Raw genomic sequence first — 19,474 nt, forward strand, 5'->3', positions numbered from 1 at the left:
TAATCTGCCAACCTCTGGCGAATCGCTGAGACTCCAAACCTGGTCTTTCCCCAGTCTTCCTCCCACCTACCCACCAGCTAACAGCACCAAGCAAAAACCTACTAGTAATCCTTTGTTCCTCCCTTTTCCCCACCCTGCTTCAAGCCTATCATGAATACTTGCCAATTCTACCATCGTAATCTGGCATCTGAACTCTCCTCTCCATCTCTAATCTAAGTCACTATCATCTCTACCCTGAACTGGTTTAACAGTCACCCAACAAGCTTCACTGCTTCTGCTCATAACCCTTGTAATCCATTCTCTACACACCAGCCAGAGTTATGTCTCCAAAACACCCATATCAGAACATGTCATTCCCCCAAATGAATCAGTTCATAGCAATTCATTACTCATAGAAAAAAACACGAGGTGTTGCAAACTCTGGCCCCTGCCTGTCTCCACAATCCCAGGGCATTTTATTCACAGAGCACAGCCACTTTGCCTTCCTTTCTTTGCAGCATTCTGCCCTTTCCTCCCCCTGGCTTTTGCACTTGTTTTCATTGCCTGGAATGCTTGTCCACCAGCTCCTCAGATGATTGGCACATTCTCATTCTTTTGGTCTCAACTTAAACATCTTATTCAGAGAGAACTTCCCTGACATCCATATCTTAGGTGGTCTCCTCAGATTGCTTTCTATCTTATTCCCTGATTATTTCCTTCATGACATTTATTACAACCCACAATTATCTTAATTGTTTCCTCATTTATCACCTGTCTCCCCAACTAGAGTGTGAGCTTCATGAGTGCAGGGACCTTATTTCTCTTGGTCATTCCTGGACTTCCAGCACCTAGGACAATGCTTGGCAGAAAGCATGCACTCAATCAACATCTGTTAAATAAACAGGGTGAATGAATGAGTTTTTAACATTCATGTGCTGGTCCTTTGGCTATGTTCTTCGAATGCGTTATCTCATTTAATCACCATAACAATCTTATGAGGTAGGATTACTATTATTTTCATTTGACAGATGAGGAAAAGGAGGTTCGGGAGAGTTATTTGCTCAGTCACATAGCTAGTAGCAGCTGTATGAGTCAGCTTGGGCTGCCATAACAAAATATCATAGACTGGGTGGCTGAACACTCAACGGAAATTTATTCCAGCTGATTCGGTTTCTAGTGAGGCATCTCTTCCTGGCTTGCAGACAGCTGCCTTCTTATTATGTCCTCGCATGGCCCTTCTCCTATATGTGCATGGAGAGAGGGAATGAGCTCTCTGGTGTCTATTCTAAAGACACTAATCCTATTAGATCAGGGCTCCATCTTTATGACTTCGTTTAATCTTAATTACTTCCTTAGAGGTCCCATCTCCAAATAAAACCATACTGGAGGTTGGGGCATCAACATATGAACTTGGAGGGGGGAGGGATACAAACATTCAGTCCATAAAACTGACAAAGCCAGGATTCAAACCCAGACTTGTCCAGTTCCAAAGCTCATACTCTTAATTGCTGAATTATATTGCCATGTTGCTTCCAGGTCCTTAGCTCTGTCCTTTTCCTGAACCTCTTCATGCCTGGCTTCATACATGGCCAGGGATTGCTTGTCTGGTTCTCTTGTGGTACACACCTGACTTGGAGTTGAGAGCCAAGATGCAAAGCCTGGCTTTACTCTTCACTACCGTTGTGATCTGGAGCCAATAGCTTAATGACTCTGGCTGTGCCTCAGTTTTCCCATCAATGAAATATGGACAGTAACAGAAAGTACTTCTAGGAACTTCCTTCAGGTGGTGAGGGAGAGAAGGAAACAGTACTTATGGGAGTCCAGTGAAGGTCTTGGAGCAAATACACTGCATGATCTTGTTGTTGTAAATATTTCCCTGAGTAACGTTAACAGGTGCATAGACAGGGGTGCGAGAAAGCGGCCTCCACTCCGGCGTGGTGATGTAGCCTGTGGGAAGGGCCCTTACATGGCTGTGACCAGTATTTTTCCTTTCCTCCTCATGTTCAGTCATCATTGTGCTTTTGTTTTGTTTGAATTGAGTATTTTTCTATTTCGCTTATTTGCTCTCCAGGCTGGGAGGGACTGCCTCAAGGGGATCATGCCAGAAGGCAGCCTGATCCCACTGAGATGGGTGTCACCCTGTCTGCAGGTTCTCAGGAATGTAATTTATCTACTTGAGACTTGACGGTAGATGAAATAATAACAACAACAAGGATCATAGAACAACATTTATACGGCACTAACTGTATACCAGGCACTGATCTGAGAACTACACAGATGTGAATTTATTTACTCTCCACAATAACCACACCTAGAAGTAGATGATAGAACTAGTTAGATACTATAGTAATCACTCCCACAACTAGTAAACACCTGGGCTGGGATTTGAACCAAGGGACTCTGGCTCTACACCCCATGCTCTAAACCATACTAATACTCTATAAGGCCTCTCCTGGCACCTATTATTTCTCCCTGCCTGGCCTGTAGTCCCAAGTGCTGGGAGGTAGATCCATTCCCCAGGACAGGGAAAGTAAGCCTCCCCTATGGGAGGAGAGGATATCAGGGAGCATCCTTCTAGGTCTATCTGGGTACAGTTGCCAACTAGTGGGATATGGTTGATGGCTCTGAGGGCTCCCAGATCACCCTGTGCTTTCCCTCTCTCTAGCACTAACCAGCCTGCATCCTAACTATTGGCCCATTATCTCCTCTAGGAGGCTGGGAGTTCCGCCAGGGATGGTGTCTAGGTGAGCTCAGCGGTTCCTCAGCAGCATGAGGGCAGGAACATTGTCCATCACTGAACTGTTGTGATCCTGGGCCTGACACAATGCATTATGGAATAGATACTCATGAATGAGTAATGAAGTAGGCCCGCAAACACCACAACAAGCGCTGGTACAATGGTTTTCAATATTTGGAATCTTTTGTTTATTTCTGCTTAGTGCAAAGGCCCTGAAACTTGAGTCACCTGAGGAGTTTGGTAAGAATGCATATTCTCAGGCCTCGAACCTGAGATTCTGATTCATTTGGTTCAGGTGGTTTTTAAAAACATTTCTACCGGAATGTAATGTACAACCAGAAAAGTGTACATAAGTGTACAGCTTGCTGAATTTTCACAAACTGAATGTATCTATGCACCCTGCACCGAGGTCAAGAAAAAGAATATTATTAGAACAGTTTGGGGAGCTTTAAACATATAATCCTGATAATTCTCATGCAGTTCCCCTGAACAGCAAGAAACACTGTAGGAGTGATTAGCGCTAAAACTCTTAAAATGGAAACAGCTCATGTGTGCATCTTTGAGGATAATAAGGACAAGAGAACTGGGAAGCGTTGTTCGTTGGTCACCAGAACCCCTAGGGACACAGCGGGTGGCACTGCTCCTGGAGTTGGGAAGTGGAGAAGGCCCACTGAGTCACCAACTGGCTTTCTGGATATAAGAGAAGCACAGCTCATAAACTCCCAGCACCTGGTGAGAAGCCCTGACGACTCAACGGGAGAGAAGTCCATGGATGCCAGGTTCAGGCCTTCAGGTTATTAAGCCACTAAAGCAAACAAGCTTTCAGAGCAAAGACAGAGGGGCCTCATGGACAGTAATCATTGAGTCACCCATTTCCAAAAGGATGAGAGTCCCTCCTACAAGTTCTATCTGAACCAGAATGGATGAGCCCTTCAGAAATTCAATTTCAACTTCGATCTCTTTTACACACACACACACTCCCAACCAAGGCTTGCTTTGTAATGTTCTCCCCCATGCTTCCAATTAAGGTCTTTCACTATGGGTCAGGCTCATTCTCTGTCTTTTTCCTCCTATTTTTCCTTTCTTCAACATTTTTTGATTCCTGATGTTCGGACTAGAAGTTATGAACCTGAACCTCCATAAAAATAAAGACACTTGGTGATGGGAAAAGAAGAGAAGGCGTTATCCTGGTTATCTCTTGATTACCCACCAGCAGATTCGGGAGGTCTGAAATCAGCCTGAGTATTCCAAGCTGTATCTCGAGTTTTCCTCCAGCATTTAACATCGTCCAAAGCCTCGCCTTTTAACAGGTATAGACATAGATGGGGGCGGTTGGGGGGTGGAGGGCGGTCTTGTGCAGAGAAGGGAAGTCATTTTGGCATCAGACAGTTTCTCTAGTTTTCCGTTGTTAAGTCACTAACAATTTCCCTAACTTTAAATGTTTTTCAAGTGTTGTACATTCAACAGAGGGTTGGGCTTTGTTTGTTTGTTTGTTTACTGTATTTGGTTTCTGAATTCTTTTCCCAGAATTTATTTTCTGTGGGAAATAGAGTTTGAAACGTTTCCAAATAAGTTTGGAAAGGAGTTGCCCGGATCCTGTAAAGATTTAAGATGAGTTCGTTTTCTGCATAACTCCTTGTCTCCCAGCCAATCAATAACCAAAAGGACAGTCTCCATCCTGGTCCTAAGGAAAGCTCAAGTGTAGCCCATTCCCAGAAAAGTCACAAAGAGGGAACTTTTCATAGTCTACTATTAATTCATCCAATCACTCATTCATCCACTCATTTTTTCAACAGATTGTCATTATTGAGTGTACACTATATGCCAGGAATTTGCGAAGTACAGATCACCAAATGCAAGCTCCCTTCTCTGGCCCCTCCTTTTATTTCTTGGTCGGGGGGAGGGTGGGGAAGCACTCAAATAAAAGCAGGGAATACAGGTCTCCTAAATCATCTTCTTTTTCCTCTAGCTGCCTCCAGGCTTCCCAATCCCCAGTTAGAAAGCTGCATAATATAGGTAAAAGTGATTCTCTCCCAACCTGGGTCTCCTCTCAGTGTTGTCGTTAACACCTATGCTTGTTTCAGGATGGCTCTTAAGAGCCTAATAAGGGCCAAGAGGATCCCTGGGCTTTGCAAGTCCAGCTGCCATATTGCAGCAAGCCCTCAGCCTCGGAGGGCCTGTTGATGGCAGGATCTGTTGATCTCCTGCCAGACAACCAGCTCAGGCTAGACCAGTGCTCTGGTCTGCTTTGTGAAATCAGAAATCAAGTGTTCCACCCAGATTGTCTTTCCTAATTTTCAAACTTTTGATCTCATTCCAGACTACATGTTACGGCAATCTGCATCCGTGGGATGACGATCATTCTGGAAAGCTGAAAGAGCAGCTCAGCCATATGTCTGAAAATGTGTCACCAGCAGTGTGACTGTCAGTAACAACTTGATTCAGGCTGCATCTGAGCCTTTGACACTTTTCGAATTGATGCTTTCTCCTTCATAAAAACAGACCCCCAATGTAAAAGTCTTCTAATGGAATTTAAGATTTTTCCTTAATGCAGTTGACGTGCATGTACCTGGTTTTAAAGCAAATCCAGTACGTGAAAATGGATGTATACCCATCAAATCAAGGGGAAAGAGAGGCACTTTCAGATTGAGGGATTCACTTCACAGAATGATTCTTTTCTTCACCAAAGGAATCTCCATACGGTTCTCTGAAAGGAGTTAGCTTTCCTAGGGTACTTAAACACTTTGTAAAATTCTAATTTAAAAACACGGTTTAGACATCACACATGCTGTGTAAAGAGAAGACTGCTCAGATCAGGCAGATGGCCTCATGCTATTTCTAGAGCCATTACCCCATTTCAAATGGAATCCAAAGGACTTGTCAACATCTCCTTGGCATTCAGTGCCCTGCCTAGATGGCACTGAAGCAAAGCTTATACTTGCTACAAGACTTAGATCAATAGTTACTCCTTGTCGAGCCCTCTCAGACGACGCTCACCTTTTCCCCAGAGGTGAAATCTTTCTGGCACCTATGTAGCATTTGCACTGCCCAATTTGAAGACTGCCCTAGAAATGGTCTAGGTTTTATTCATTTTATGAGTTCAGATAGGTGCCAGGTCCTCAAGAAACTTGCCTCAAAAGATTATTGCAGTTGATGTAATTGAATAAGAAGCAGCCATCACTCTTCTGAAGCAGTGTCTTTCAGTTAGCAAGAATTCCTCAGAGTGAGATCTCATTTGGTCACAGGGAAATGTCTCATAGTGGCTTAGAGTTAGGTTGTCTTCGTGGACAAATTATCAAAATTACAATAGAAAATAAAAGACCACATATAGGTCTAAGCCGGTCAGCAATCATCTCTTGCAGCCAGAGGGACTGCTTCAGAAATGTGCAATGGAAACCAGATCTGGGATGTTTGTTGGAACGGATGGGGAGACAAGCTCTCTCTTCTACTGGATTTAATCCTCCAAAAATATAAATTAGTAGCTTCTGGGGGTTGCCTTATCAACCAGCACAGAAGAAAAACTAAGTGGTAGAGAAGCCCAAGTCTTGATGGTATCATTTGAGACCTAGGATCCAACAGCTCCTGAGGCTACACCTGTTTTCAGGACTTTCAGTTAAGTGAACAGGTAAATTTTACTTTTTTTTTAAACTTTTTATTTTATACTGGAGTATAGTTGATTAACAATGTTGTGTTAGTTTCTGGTGTACAGCAAAGTGATCCAGTTATACATATACATGTATCTAATCTTTTCCAAATTCTTTTCCATAAAAATTTGTTACATAATATTGAGCAGAGTTCCTTGTGCTATACAGTAGGTCCTTGTTGGTTATCTCTTTTAAATATAACAGTGTGTACACGTCAATCCCAAATTCACTTCTTTATTTAAACAAGTCTGCACTGACATTTTGTCATCTTCAAATAAAAGACTCCTGACTCCCCCTTTCCCAACTGGTCTTTATATCAATTACCAAGACCTATGGTTTCTCCATCCAAAGTATCTCATATCTGTTGGCTTATCTCCAGGCCAATGCCCATAATCTAGTTCAAATTCTCATGACCTCTACCTTGAACATGCAAACTCTGAGTTTTGTCTCTCAGCCTCCACTTTCTCCCCTCCTGTCTAGCTTCCCAGAAGCTGCCCACTTAATCCTCATAAAGCACAGATATCATGAAGGCACTCACTCTACTGCTCCAAAACTTTCACTGACCCCCATTGCCCCCTGAATTAAAAAACCTACAGTCTTTCCCTCTTGTGTGTCTCCTTTACTACTCACAAAGAATACCTCACTTCTGGTCACCAAATATGTGGAGGGGTTTTCCCCACACCAAGGAATTTTCCATAATACCAGCTGGGTGTCCTACAGTTTAATTCAGTTCTGACACTATCTACCTGGAAATAGTGTCAGATCCCACACGTGTCAGTCCCACAAGACTGCCCCCCTCCCACTTCAGATGCCAATTGCAAGCAGTAGTTCCTCAGGTTACCCACAACTTCTGTCCAATTTAGCTACAAATTGGAGGGTCCCATGATCCTCTCCTTGGGTTCAATTAATTTGCTAGAGTGGCTCACAGAACTCAGGGGAGCACTTACTTATGTTTACCAGTTTATTAAAGGATACGGTAAAGGACACACATGAACAGCCAGATGAAGAGATACATAGGGTGAGGCCTGGGAGCGTCCTGAGCACAGGAGCGTCTGTTCTCCTGGAGGTGAGGTGTGTCAACCTCCCAGTACATGGATGTGTTCACCAATCTGGAAGCTCTATGAGCCCCACACTTTTGCAATTTTATGGAGGCTTCCTCATGTAGACAATGAACAATTATTAACTCCATTTCCAGCCTTTCTCCCTTCAGAGAATGGGGGCAGGGCTGAAAACTCCAAGCTTCTAGTCCTGGCTTGTTCTCTCTGGTGACCAGCCCCCATGCACAAGTCATCCAGGACCCCAACCAAAGCCACCTCATTAGAACAGAAGACACTCCTAACACTCAGGAAATTATAAGAGTTCAGAAGCCCTGTGTCAGGAACCGGGATCAAAGACCAAATATTAGAACTAGATGCTCCTAGCGCTCTTATCACTTAGGAAATTACATGGGTTTTAGAAGCTCAGTGCCAGGAACCAGGGGCAGAGACCAACATATACATCTTTTCTATTATCTCACACCTACTGAATAAAGTTCAAATTCCTTAGACTGGTATTCCAACCCCTCTATAATCTAGCTAAAATCTCTACCTTTCCAACTACTATTTTCTGCTATATCTCTCATATAATTTATACTCGAGGATTATTGCATTCCGGTTGAGTATTCAAGTTCAGAGCAAGTTTGCTGTAGAGCCAAGGTGAACTAGCTCTTCCCATGTCCAAATCTTCCAACTCCCAGGTCAAATGAAGCCTTGTCCTAATGCCTTCCCCACCCCCACAGCTGGGAACCTTCTGAATTCTTACAGCCCTTTATCTCTTCACACCTTGGGACTTCACCTATCACTTCCTCTTATCCTTCTATATTTTGTTATAGCTACTTGTGGATATGTTCTCTCTAGTCTACTCTCTAGACTTCTTCCCTTGTAGGTAGTTACTCTCCTTCAGACAGAGTCTGTTTCGGATTCTCTTATGTGTGCATCCCACCCCCTCCCCCCATATATGTTTACTGAATTGATATAAAGGAAGGAATGAGAAAGGTTGTTTAATAGATTCTTAGGAAACTTGCTTTTTATGAGTATAAAAAATAACTTATAAACAACCTATCCATATATAAACAGATACTATTGGAGTTACGAGGATGCTTGGAATTGGCTCTCTTAAGTACTAAATTTCACACTTTCCCCCTATTTTTGCACTGTTAATTTTCTAACACAAAAGTAAAATTCAGATAATCTTTGGCAAAACTTTAAAAATTCTAAATTATCATCTTGATGATGATCAAGAACCACGAGTGTGATTGAAAAAGTATCTCACGACCAGAAGTTCTCTCTGAACCATATTAACAGAAGCCATAACATGGTTTTATATCATGTGGCACAGTTTACAAAATACTTCTACAGATATTACTTCATTCCTGTTTTACAACCCTGTGAGGTCAGTAGGACAGGAATTATCAGCCCTGTTCTGCCAATAAGGAAAAGGTAAGGTCTAAGAGAGGCTAAGCAACTAGCAAGTTTCCACAACCAAGTAGATGACAGAATTAGGACTAAAACCCAAGGTTTCTGAGCCCTAGTCCAGAGCTCTTCCAATTATTCTGTGCTACTTACCTTAGGCTAACAGATAACTTCTTCCCTTGCCTGTGACTGATTTAGTAAAGGACTCAATGACCATTGAATCCCCACCTCAGTGATATGAAGAGAGGTCTGGGAAGTGGTATTACTGTCTTGCTCCTGAGAGACATAGGAAGAGAAGCTCCTCTTTTTTTTCCTCTGGATGTAATTGGATATGGTAATTGCAGAGCCAAGAGAAGCAGAGCTGGAGCCCTGAGTTCCCCTTACCTGAAATCACCCTACCCTTGAACTTCTTGACATGTGTGATAATCAACTTCCTTATTGTCATTTAAACCAGCGTAAGTCAGGGGTTTCCATTACTTGTATCTGAAACCATTCTAACAGGAACAATATGGGAAACTTTATGATACATGGATTTGGGGTAGAGAGTCCTGGGTTTGAATCCCCTCTCCAACATTTCAAACTGGGAATTTTACTTAACTATTTAGAGCCTTGCGTTCTTACCAGCAAAAGGAAGAATATGTGTTCCTACTGCTCAGAGCTATTTGGTCCAATACAATAAGCAGTGGGAAGTGTCTGGTACCTGGTAGATAATAAATAGCCATTATTGTGAAAATGAACTTTATACTAATGCTATAAATGCTTTTACCAAAAAAACTTTTTAAACTCTAAATTTACACAAAACAATTTTATTGGTTCACTCATGCTTTCTACTCTAGTCAGGCAGGTCTTAGAGTAAATACAAAGGTTGATTCCTAACAAGCTCAGATCAAGAATACTCAAACTCTGAGTGAACTTCAATTCCCTGAAGATCTGGGATCATGGGGCAGGGATGAAAGTGTTGATAATAAAATTATGATTGGAGCGGAGATTGGAGGGCTGCCACCAGGACTGGAATTTGCCTTGAAGTCAGCAATCAACTTTTCAGAGTGGTCTAACAAATCAAAGACTTGTCACTTATTTGTTCTTAATTTTCCTGCAGAAAGGGTTTTAAGCATTAAATAGTTTGATTTTATTGCATTGTTTAAAAAAAAAGAGGAAAAAAAAGAGAGACATTGCCATCTCTTGTTCTGAAAGAGAAGATAGTTTGGATAACCTCACTTTACCAATATGCAATTTACACAACCATGAGGTCATAATGGTTTAGCACAGGGCTGGGCCTTCTGGGTCTTCCTGGATTGAAGCCAAGTGCCTTTTTCATTTCAACGTTAAAACAAAAAATATCATCTTGGTATGATGTCACATTGCTAAGAAGAGCTAATTTTTTGCTTGTTTTTATTTTGCTTTATTTTGTTTTGCCCACAATTATAAAGAATATATTATATAGATCAACTTTCAAATCTGTTTCTTGAGATTTATTATATGACTATTTTATTTCTAAGATCTTCTTAATGGAAACTGTACTGTTAATTGTAGCAATTTGGAAACACTGTACCTTTCTTAAAATGTCTATTTTAAAAAAATTTTTTAAAGTCTTTATTGAATTTGTTACAATATTGCTTCTGTTTTATGTTTTGGCTTTTTTGGCCACAAGGCCTGTGGGATCTTAACTCCCTGACCAGGGATCGAACCTGCACCCCCTACATTGGAAGACGAAGTCTTAACCACTGGACTGCAAGGGAAGTCTCTCTTCAAATTTTTATAGAAGACAATAATCACCTAAAAGGGCTTACCTGGTGGCGCAGTGGTTGAGAGTCCGTCTTCCGATGCAGGCGACACGGGTTCGTGCCCCGGTCCGGGAAGATCCCACATGCCACGGAGAGGCTGAGCCCGTGAGCCATGGCCGCTGAGCCTGTGCGTCCGGAGCCTGTGCTCTGCAACGGGAGAGGCCACAACAGTAAGAGGCCCGCATAATAATAGCAAAAAAAATAATAATAATAATAATCACCTAAAGATGAGGGTCAGAAGCGGATTGGAGGGTGTCAGAGTTTTAAAGGAGGAGCTAATTTTTATTGACGGCATAATCCCCAAACTACTCTGTTACCTATTACTCCTCTGTTTAATGGAGTGAACCTACTGCTTATGTGGCAAGTAAGGCCTCTCTCTGGCTGCACACAGTTGTCCAAACAGGCCCTCGGCCAGCCTTGAGTAAAGAGATGAAACGCTCGTGTGCTCTAGGAAAAGCCAAAGGACCCACGCTTGGGCCACGAGGGCAGCGTGAGGCTGGCGGGTGGAGAAGCTTCAGAGCCATTTCTTAACAGTTCTGGCTTGGGTCTTGATTTTTCAGGGACAGGGACAATAATGTGAGCAACTACTTACAGATCCCACAAGATCTGGGAGCTAAGTGTCCTCACTAATTTTAGTCTGCTGGAAACCCGGATAAAGTCACTCCTCCTTGAAGGGAGTCCCCACCTGCAGCTGCTGGTTTCAGTACGGGAATCTCCTCCCAGCGTGACCTTCATTGCTCTGTCACCCTGCGAACTCGCCCTTCCCCCAAGAGCACAAGCTGCAGTCACCAGCTCCGACACCCACTTGCCTCCATGTGGGTGAGTCCCCACCTCACACCTCACCCCACCCCCAGCTCCTGTGAAAGGACTTTCTCTTGAAGCGGCCTTTCTGGTCTCAGGTGGAGTCAGTTGGCTTTCCAAGGCGTTCTGCAGGCTCTGAAGTGAAAAGAACACGGATGACTATTCTTGTGGTTTCCCTAATCTGTGTACCAAGGGGAGCAGAAGCCAGTTGATCCTGTGTCTGAAATAAACCAGGTTACTGGTCTGAAAGAGCAGGAAGCAAATGGCTTCCATAGATACAAACCTGCCTGCATTAAACCGTGGGCTGGCCATCCTTACTTTGCTTTCAAAATATAGGAATCACTATCATTCCCAGGGATGGCTATGGAATGCCAGTCCTGGTGAGCAGGCTTGTTTTTCAGTAACTCTCCCCTCTGCTGAGGTAAAGAAAGACTAGAGGCCTCGGACTAGGTCTACGAAGTGCCCAAAAAGTCTGCTGAAAACTAAAAATAAGTCTCAAATTTCTCTCACTGTTGTCTGTTTTCAAGGTCAGATTGGCTGATGATGTCAGTCCGAACAGCCAAACAATCTTCCCTGTTACCCCCGTCCAAAAGGTCTCCCCAACTGGGAGACTGGGATTGACATATATACACTAATATGTATAAAATGGATAACTCATAAGAACGTGCTGTATAAAAAAATAAATAAAATTTAAAAATTAAAAAAAAAGAAAAGGCCTCCCTCATCACCTACAAAATGCCATCTATTTTGGGCCATGCTACCGCAGTGTTTTGGGCTGGATGTGTAAGGGCTACAAAATAACCAACGCATGATACCTTCCCCGATTAGCTTTTACACTAGGAGTATCCAAAGAGTTGTTTTTGTAAATAATAAGTAGCTAATGAGTAGAATCAGGCACCACATATGTTGAGAAGTATTTTGATGCATTTCCTAATTTAATCCTCACTATAACCCTGGGAGAAGGGTACTGTCACTACCCTATCTTGCAGATGAGGAAAACGGAGCCTCTCCCAGTGTGCCAGTTATTCTCTGTCTGCCTCCCAGCAATTCTCCACCCTTCACTGCCCTGCTCTGTGCCCAGGAGGCTGAGCCTTACGGACAGCACAGCCCAGCTCCCTTGTGAGCTGACTTTGGCAGGCTCCAGAGATCAGAGGGTGGGAGAAGAGGCCAGGGTGTTTCTTTCCCACTCATCCCCTTTTTCCTGCAGCGGCTGCATTGCTCCATAGACACACGGCTCCTGGCAGCAGGCCCTGGACCTGGGTGCTCACTCCTCCAGCTCTGCTACAGCCTTCCCTCCCTCTACTTCCCATCCCAAGAGCAGTGATGGCTTCCACCTGTTGCTAGACACTGGGTGCTCTGTCCTTGCTTGTCCCTCCACCCTGTCCTCACCTCCACAAGTAGCCACTTCAATAAAATCTCCTCATCTGAACCAATCAAAGGCAAATTGGGTTTCTGTCAAGATCCCGACTGATACATCCAGCAAAAGAGATGCAGACCAGAGATTCAAAGCCACAGTATTCAGTGGTAAGGGAGAAGAGAGGTAAACTGATAATAAAAGAAAGAAAATTATTAGAGCCGTGAGAACGTTGCAGAAAGTGTTATGGGAAATCAAAGGCCAATTTAAAAAATACTTTGTAGGGCTTCCCTGGTGGCGCAGTGGTTGAGAGTCCGCCTGCCGATGCAGGGGACACGTGTTCGTGCCCCAGTCAGGGAAGATCCCACATGCCGCGGAGCGGCTGGGCCCGTGAGCCATGGCCGCTGAGCCTGCGCGTCCGGAGCCTGTGCTCCGCAGAGAGGCCACAGCAGTGAGAGGCCCGCGTACCGCAAAAAAAAAAAAAAAAAAACTTTGTAGAGGATGTGACACAGTGTTAGGCCTTTTAAAAATGTATAGAAGTAGATTTAGAAAACAAACTAGTGGTTACCAAAGGGGAGAGGGAAGGGAGGAGGGACAAATTAGGGGTATGGGATTAACAGGTACAATCTATTATACATAAAATAGATAAGCAACGAGGATTTACTACATAGCACATGGAATTATACCCATTATCTTGTATAACCTATAATGGAGTATAATCTGTAAAAATACCAAATCACTATGCTGTACACCTAAAACTAACACAATATTGTAAATCGACTATACTTCAATTTTTTAAAAAAGTAGAATTGAGACAAGTGGATATGAAGGAAACAGTTTTAAATACAAGCAAAGGCAATGAGGCAAAAAAGCACAAACCACGTGTTGGGAACAGAGGTGGTTTACTCCTGGAAGTGGGGCTAAGCTTATGGATGGTTTTTCACAAACTGTATCCTACAGAACTCCACTGTTCTATGACATGTTACTACCATATTGAAAAAAAGGGGCTTCCCTGGTGGCGCAGTGGTTAAGAAGCCACCCGCCAATGCAGGGGACATGGGTTCAAGCCCTGGTCCGGGAAGATCCCACATGCCATGGAGCAACTAAGCCCGTTCACCACGGCTACTGAGCCTGCACTCTAGAGCCCTCAAGCCACAACTACTGAGCCCACGAGCCACAACTACTGAAGCCTGCGCTCTAGAGCCCATGCTCCGCAACAAGAGAAGCCACCGCAATGAGAAGCCCACACACTGCAACGAAGAGTAGCCCCCGCTCAACAAAAGTAGAGAAAGCCCGTGTGCAGCAACGAAGACCCAACACAGCCAAAAATAAATTAATTAAATAAATTAAAAAAGCAAAAGACTTTTACTCATTCATCATTCAATCGTTTATTAAGTAAAAATTAATGGAGCCTTTATCCTGAGCCAGGCTCTGTTAGACTACAGAAGGAAACCATAGGGACTAGAAGAACAAGACAGAGTTCCCACTCATCAGAAAATCTGAACCGGGACTTCCCTGGTGGTCCAATGGTTAAGACTCCATGCTCCCAATACAGGGGGCCCGGGTTCAATCCCTGGTCGGGGAACTAAGTTCCCAGATACCGCAACTAAGCGCGCAGGCCACAAGTAGAGAAGCCTGCGCACAGCAATGAAGAGCCCACAGAGCCGGAAGGAAGGAAGGAAGGAAGGAAGGGAGGGAGAGACGGAGGGAAGGAGGGGGGAAGGAGAAAGGGAGGGAGGGAGGGGGGAAGGAGGGAGAAAGGGAGGAAAGAAAGACTGTATAACGATTTTTAAGAAAAAAAAGCTCTGGACTGCTTGAGGTTGAACATGAAATGAAAATATATAGTTACAATGTAAGCTATAATTTCAATACAATTCTCTGAAAACAGAGAATGAACTCCTTATCTAGCAATGAAGGGTTTGGAAGCCTTCAGAAAAGAGCTGATGTTTAAGCTTAAAGGATGAGTAGAATTTGCCAGGAAAAAGGAGAAACCTCATGAAAAGACACTGAATTTGAATATCCAGACCCCATACTTAACTGCATAAAAGATTACTCCTTATAAGACAGAGAAGAAAGAATCCAATATATATGGATAAATATGAACATAAATTAAAAACGAAAGGATTTTCCAAAAATGCCTTTTAAAGTTATAGAGATTTGGAAGAAATTTTAATAACGTAAATGTAAAGAGAATATCAAAAGGTTTTTAAAGTCTATTTCAAGGCCAGCAGCTCTGTAACTGCTGAAAAAATCTTTTTTCTCTTTTGTTCTTGATCATGAGATCCAGTATGCAAGTTACAGTACATCAGAGAAGTCCAGCACTGGCCTCCGGAGACCTTCTGAATTTGAACAGAGAAAATGTGAAACACACAGTTATTTCAAAATGTTTCTAATTTTTCAGTCTAGAACACTGCCCACGGTATACAGGAAATTGCCAAAGCCTGTTTTTCTTCCTAATAATTTTAGATTGCTATATGTAGAATTAGAGTAAAGCTTTCCTTTGCCTTTTTTTTTGTTTCTGTTTTTTTGAACAGCTTTTTTTTTGTTTTTTTTCTTTTTAGGTTACCATATGTACCAATGTGACAATTTAACTCTACAACTACTTATATTTTAAGGTTTTATATAACTTTACATATTTATATTCATAGTGTACTGATTACTTATATTTCCAAATACTTAAAAATGAGTAATCTATACGTAACAAAAACAGGAATTTTTTTTAAAGTTTTAAGTGCAATACAAATACATTTATTTTGTTTTATTAAGTGCTATAAGGATGATTTTTAGTGGCTCTTTTTGTTAGCTTTTTCTTTTTTTTTAAATTATAGGAGTTTGTTGTGGTTTTATTTTTTACCATGCAAGGTTTTAAATCCCACCATCATGAGACAAAAATCTGGTTTTGCCCTTAAAACACTGACAAATATATAGACCGGACATTGTTAGCATTCAGTAGATGTTTGTTGAATAAATGAACTGATGATGCCACAGGGAGATTGGAAGAGGAGACGAAAATCTAACCCTGGCTCCCATTTGAATCTGTAACTCTTCCTAAATTCAGTACAGGCAGCCCTCTGTATCCATGTGCTCCAAAGATTCACCTAACCATGGATCAAAAACTATTTGAAAAAAAAAAATCCATAAAGTTCCAAAAAGCAAAACTTGAATTTGCCACACCAGCAACTATTTACATAGCATTTATACTATACTAGGTATTATAAGTAACCTAGAGGTGATTTAAAGTATATGCAGGATGTTTGCAGGTTATATGCAAATACTATGCCATAAGGAAACTGAGCATCCTTGGACTTTGGTATCTGGCATCGGTCCTGGAACCAATCCTCCATGGATACCAAGGGATGACTAGACTAGGAAACTCTTTGTTGCCTACAAACCAAACCTATGACAAAAGTTGGGGTTGAACAAAAGTCTTAAGATAGTTTTTTTCTTGGAAAGCCTGGATTAAACTTTTTAGCATTGATACTATAACAATTTGATTGATTCATTCACTCATTCAACAAATTTAAAAACATTTATTAAGCACTTAGAGGAACAGTAGTAATAATAATAATAACAATAGGTAATACCAATTCAGAATTTATTTTGTGCTGGCCCTGTACTATGTGCTTTGTACTGATTATCTCACTGAGTCCTTACAACAGCCTGAAATAAGCTCCATTGTACAGAAGAGAAAAGTGAGGCACAGAAAGTCACATAACTTGCCCAGGATCACCCAGCAACTAAATGAATTCTACATTGAGTCCAAGCCAGTCAGACTCCAGAGTTCCACATGCTTTGCTACCCTAGGACCACATGCTGGGTGCCCAAAGATCAAAATATATGTGGATCATCCTTCCATAAGAATTACAATGTTGTAGACTCAAAGACTGTAAGAGCAGGTCATCTAGGCTCTCTTTTCACAGATGAGAAATCCAGGTTAAGTGAGGTGATTTATCCAAAGTCACCCGGACAGGTTGAGAATGCCTCTCTCCCAACCCTGTGTTGTCTCTCACTCCATTTCTCTTTTCACTCACTACACGGAGCTAGAAACCTCCACTTACTGAGTGAACTCCTAGAGCCATATTATCACCACAGAAATAAGAAACCAGATGGAAAGGATTTTTAAATATGTAAATTTATCTCCTTAGAAATAATCCTCATTGATACCTTTCAAACTGGCAAATTGTTGAAGCTGCACGCGGATCTCGTCCTCGTGAAACATAAGCACTAAGGGGAGGGATAAATTAGGAGTTTGGGATTAACATATACACGCTACTATATTTAATATATAAAATAGATAAACAACAAGGTCCTACTGTGTAGCACAGGAAACTATACTCAGAATCCTGTAATAAGCTATAATGGAAAAGAATCTGAAAAAGTATAGATATATATGTATTACTGAACACTGCGCTGAACACCTGAAACTAACACAACGTTGTAAATCAACTATACTTCAATTAAAAGAAAATCAGCACTAACATTGAGTTATCTTTCAGTCCCATCTTGTCTCCTGCACTGAGGCCATGTAACAGGTCATTACTAAGTGATTGCATAACTGGAACAAAAGCAAGATAGAATCAAAAGGATATTTGGAGCTCAAGCGACAGCAGCCACTGATTCAACCCCCTGATCGTTAGCACAAGAAAAGGCAGGTCTGGGAAGCAATATAACACAGCGGAGCCTGCTGAAAGAGTAGGACAGACTGGGCAGAACTCACAGCCACGTTTCTTAGTGGTACAGCACTGGGTAACCCATTTAACCACTTTGAACCTCAGTCTCACATGTAATAAAGTATATTCCACACTACCTGGCACATAATATGCATTCAACAAACATAGCTATAATTATTACAATCCCATCCTAGTTCTGCCCTCTTCATTCACCCCCAGATTGCCCTCATTTACACAGTGGAGGAACCCAATGAGATGTTTGTTGAAGCTTTGCTCAAGTCTTCATCCTCTGAGTTGCAGCTCAAATTCTACCACCTCATGGGAGACTTTAGCACCTGCCGGAGTGGGAATTAATAACTCCCCCTTCCATGCTCTCTAGCTGTAGCCTGATCCAGCCTACATCTCACTTTCTCCTGTATTTGATTGTTTCGTTTCTATCCAAAGCATAAATTCCTTGAGATGAGGGATATTTGCTTTCTTTCTCACAGCCCCTGTACCTTATACAGAGTGAGCACTCGCTAAATGCGTGGGCCTTGCCCTGAATGCGTTTTTAACAACTCAGGTGCCATACTCATGAAAAGTATTTGAGAATTACGATTATAGAGTTGAATTGAGTTCTTAAGCAGTGAGGGTTCTGGTTTATCTGGTGGTTGTTTTGTTTTTTTTTTTTTCAGGTAGCGGAGTGGGGCAAATACAAAAAAAATAGCAAATATCTAGGCTCAGCATGAGGACTCCTGCTACACAGGGCATTTCTCTTTGGCGTCAAAGTTATCTACAGATCCATTGTTGTTGCTGTCCTTATGGCAATCGCAGTGACAACCTTTGAGCCAGGTAGCATCCTCTCGTTTTACTACTGACAGCTCCAGGAAACAAGAGAAGTGGGTGGAGCTTGTTCAAACCCACAGTTCCACAGGTCATCTGTAGTTGGAGCTCCTGTCTGGGTAGGGGGCAATAGGCCTGAGGCTGGCTCTGCGAGTGGAGCTAGGAGAGGGCACAGTGGGTCCTTCTGTGCTTCAGTTGCTCTCTCTGAATGATGGGAATAAAATCATCTTGTTCTCCAAGATTCTACTTCCCTAAATTGGTGACACTAATTTCAGAAACCACCAGGACAAATGAGCAATGAATGTCAAAGTAGGTTGAGGTGCTCCTGAAGGATGGTGCTCCAAAGCAGAGAGAAGGCACGTTCTTTTTACATAACAGATGTAACAACAGCTAATATTTATTAAGGGCCTACTGTGTGTCAGGCCATGTGCTAAGCGTTTTATGTGTATTAATTCATTCAATTCTTCAAACATTGCTATGAAGTAGTCGCCATTTTACTGAGGAGAAAATTGAGGCACAGAAAGGTCAAGCCAAAAGCTACACAACTAATAAGAGGCAGAGCCTGGAATAGTACTCACATAGTTGAATGCCACTGGCATACTCTTAATTATGTTGCTGGACTGTCTTCCTGTGGCCATCTCTTTATTTTGGTGCCTAACACAATGCTTTGCATGTAATAGGTGCTTTGGGAAGTCTCTCTCTTCTTCCCCTCCTTCTAATTCCAACCCCGCCTTCTCTATTAAGTTAGGTATTTGACTTTCAATGGTGTTTCTCCAAATGGAAGCTGGAGAGCCAAAATTTATTTTTTTCATAGTTATGATTAAAAAAATGAATATGAACACATTCTGGATCATTGGGATAACCATCTGATACCAAGTACTGCCTTGTGATCTCAGTGCCTGTGTGAGCTATGCCTTGCCACCAACACTTACCACTTTACTCGTTATGCTAATAAGAAAGGAACAGCACAAATTTAATCTCTAATTATGTATCAGAGTCAAATGAAAGCCAACTATTACAATAATATAGAGTGTGAGCAGAGGAGGTGTGGTACCTGGAAGGGAGGAAAGAGATGAGAAAATCGAGTCAATACAGGACCCTTCCCACACCATAAGAGTTGCAGAGCCACGCAGAGCTCAAATGTACTCACACCTGGGCAGTCAGTACCACAAGTTGCTAGTAGTAGTTGAGTAAACATTAGTAATTTAAATTTTACAGCTCTGGGAGGAGAAT

General features: G+C 42.2%; 1 protein-coding gene across 1 annotated transcript in view; it reads right to left on the reverse strand.

The window, feature by feature from the left end:
- FZD4 (frizzled class receptor 4) overlaps positions 1–19,474 on the reverse strand; it is a 149,763-nt gene that overhangs the window by 13,167 nt on the left and 117,122 nt on the right. The gene's annotated exons all lie outside the window — the stretch shown is intronic.

Source organism: Lagenorhynchus albirostris, chromosome 9 (genome assembly GCF_949774975.1).
Source record: "Lagenorhynchus albirostris chromosome 9, mLagAlb1.1, whole genome shotgun sequence".
Classification (NCBI taxonomy): Eukaryota; Metazoa; Chordata; class Mammalia; order Artiodactyla; family Delphinidae; genus Lagenorhynchus; species Lagenorhynchus albirostris.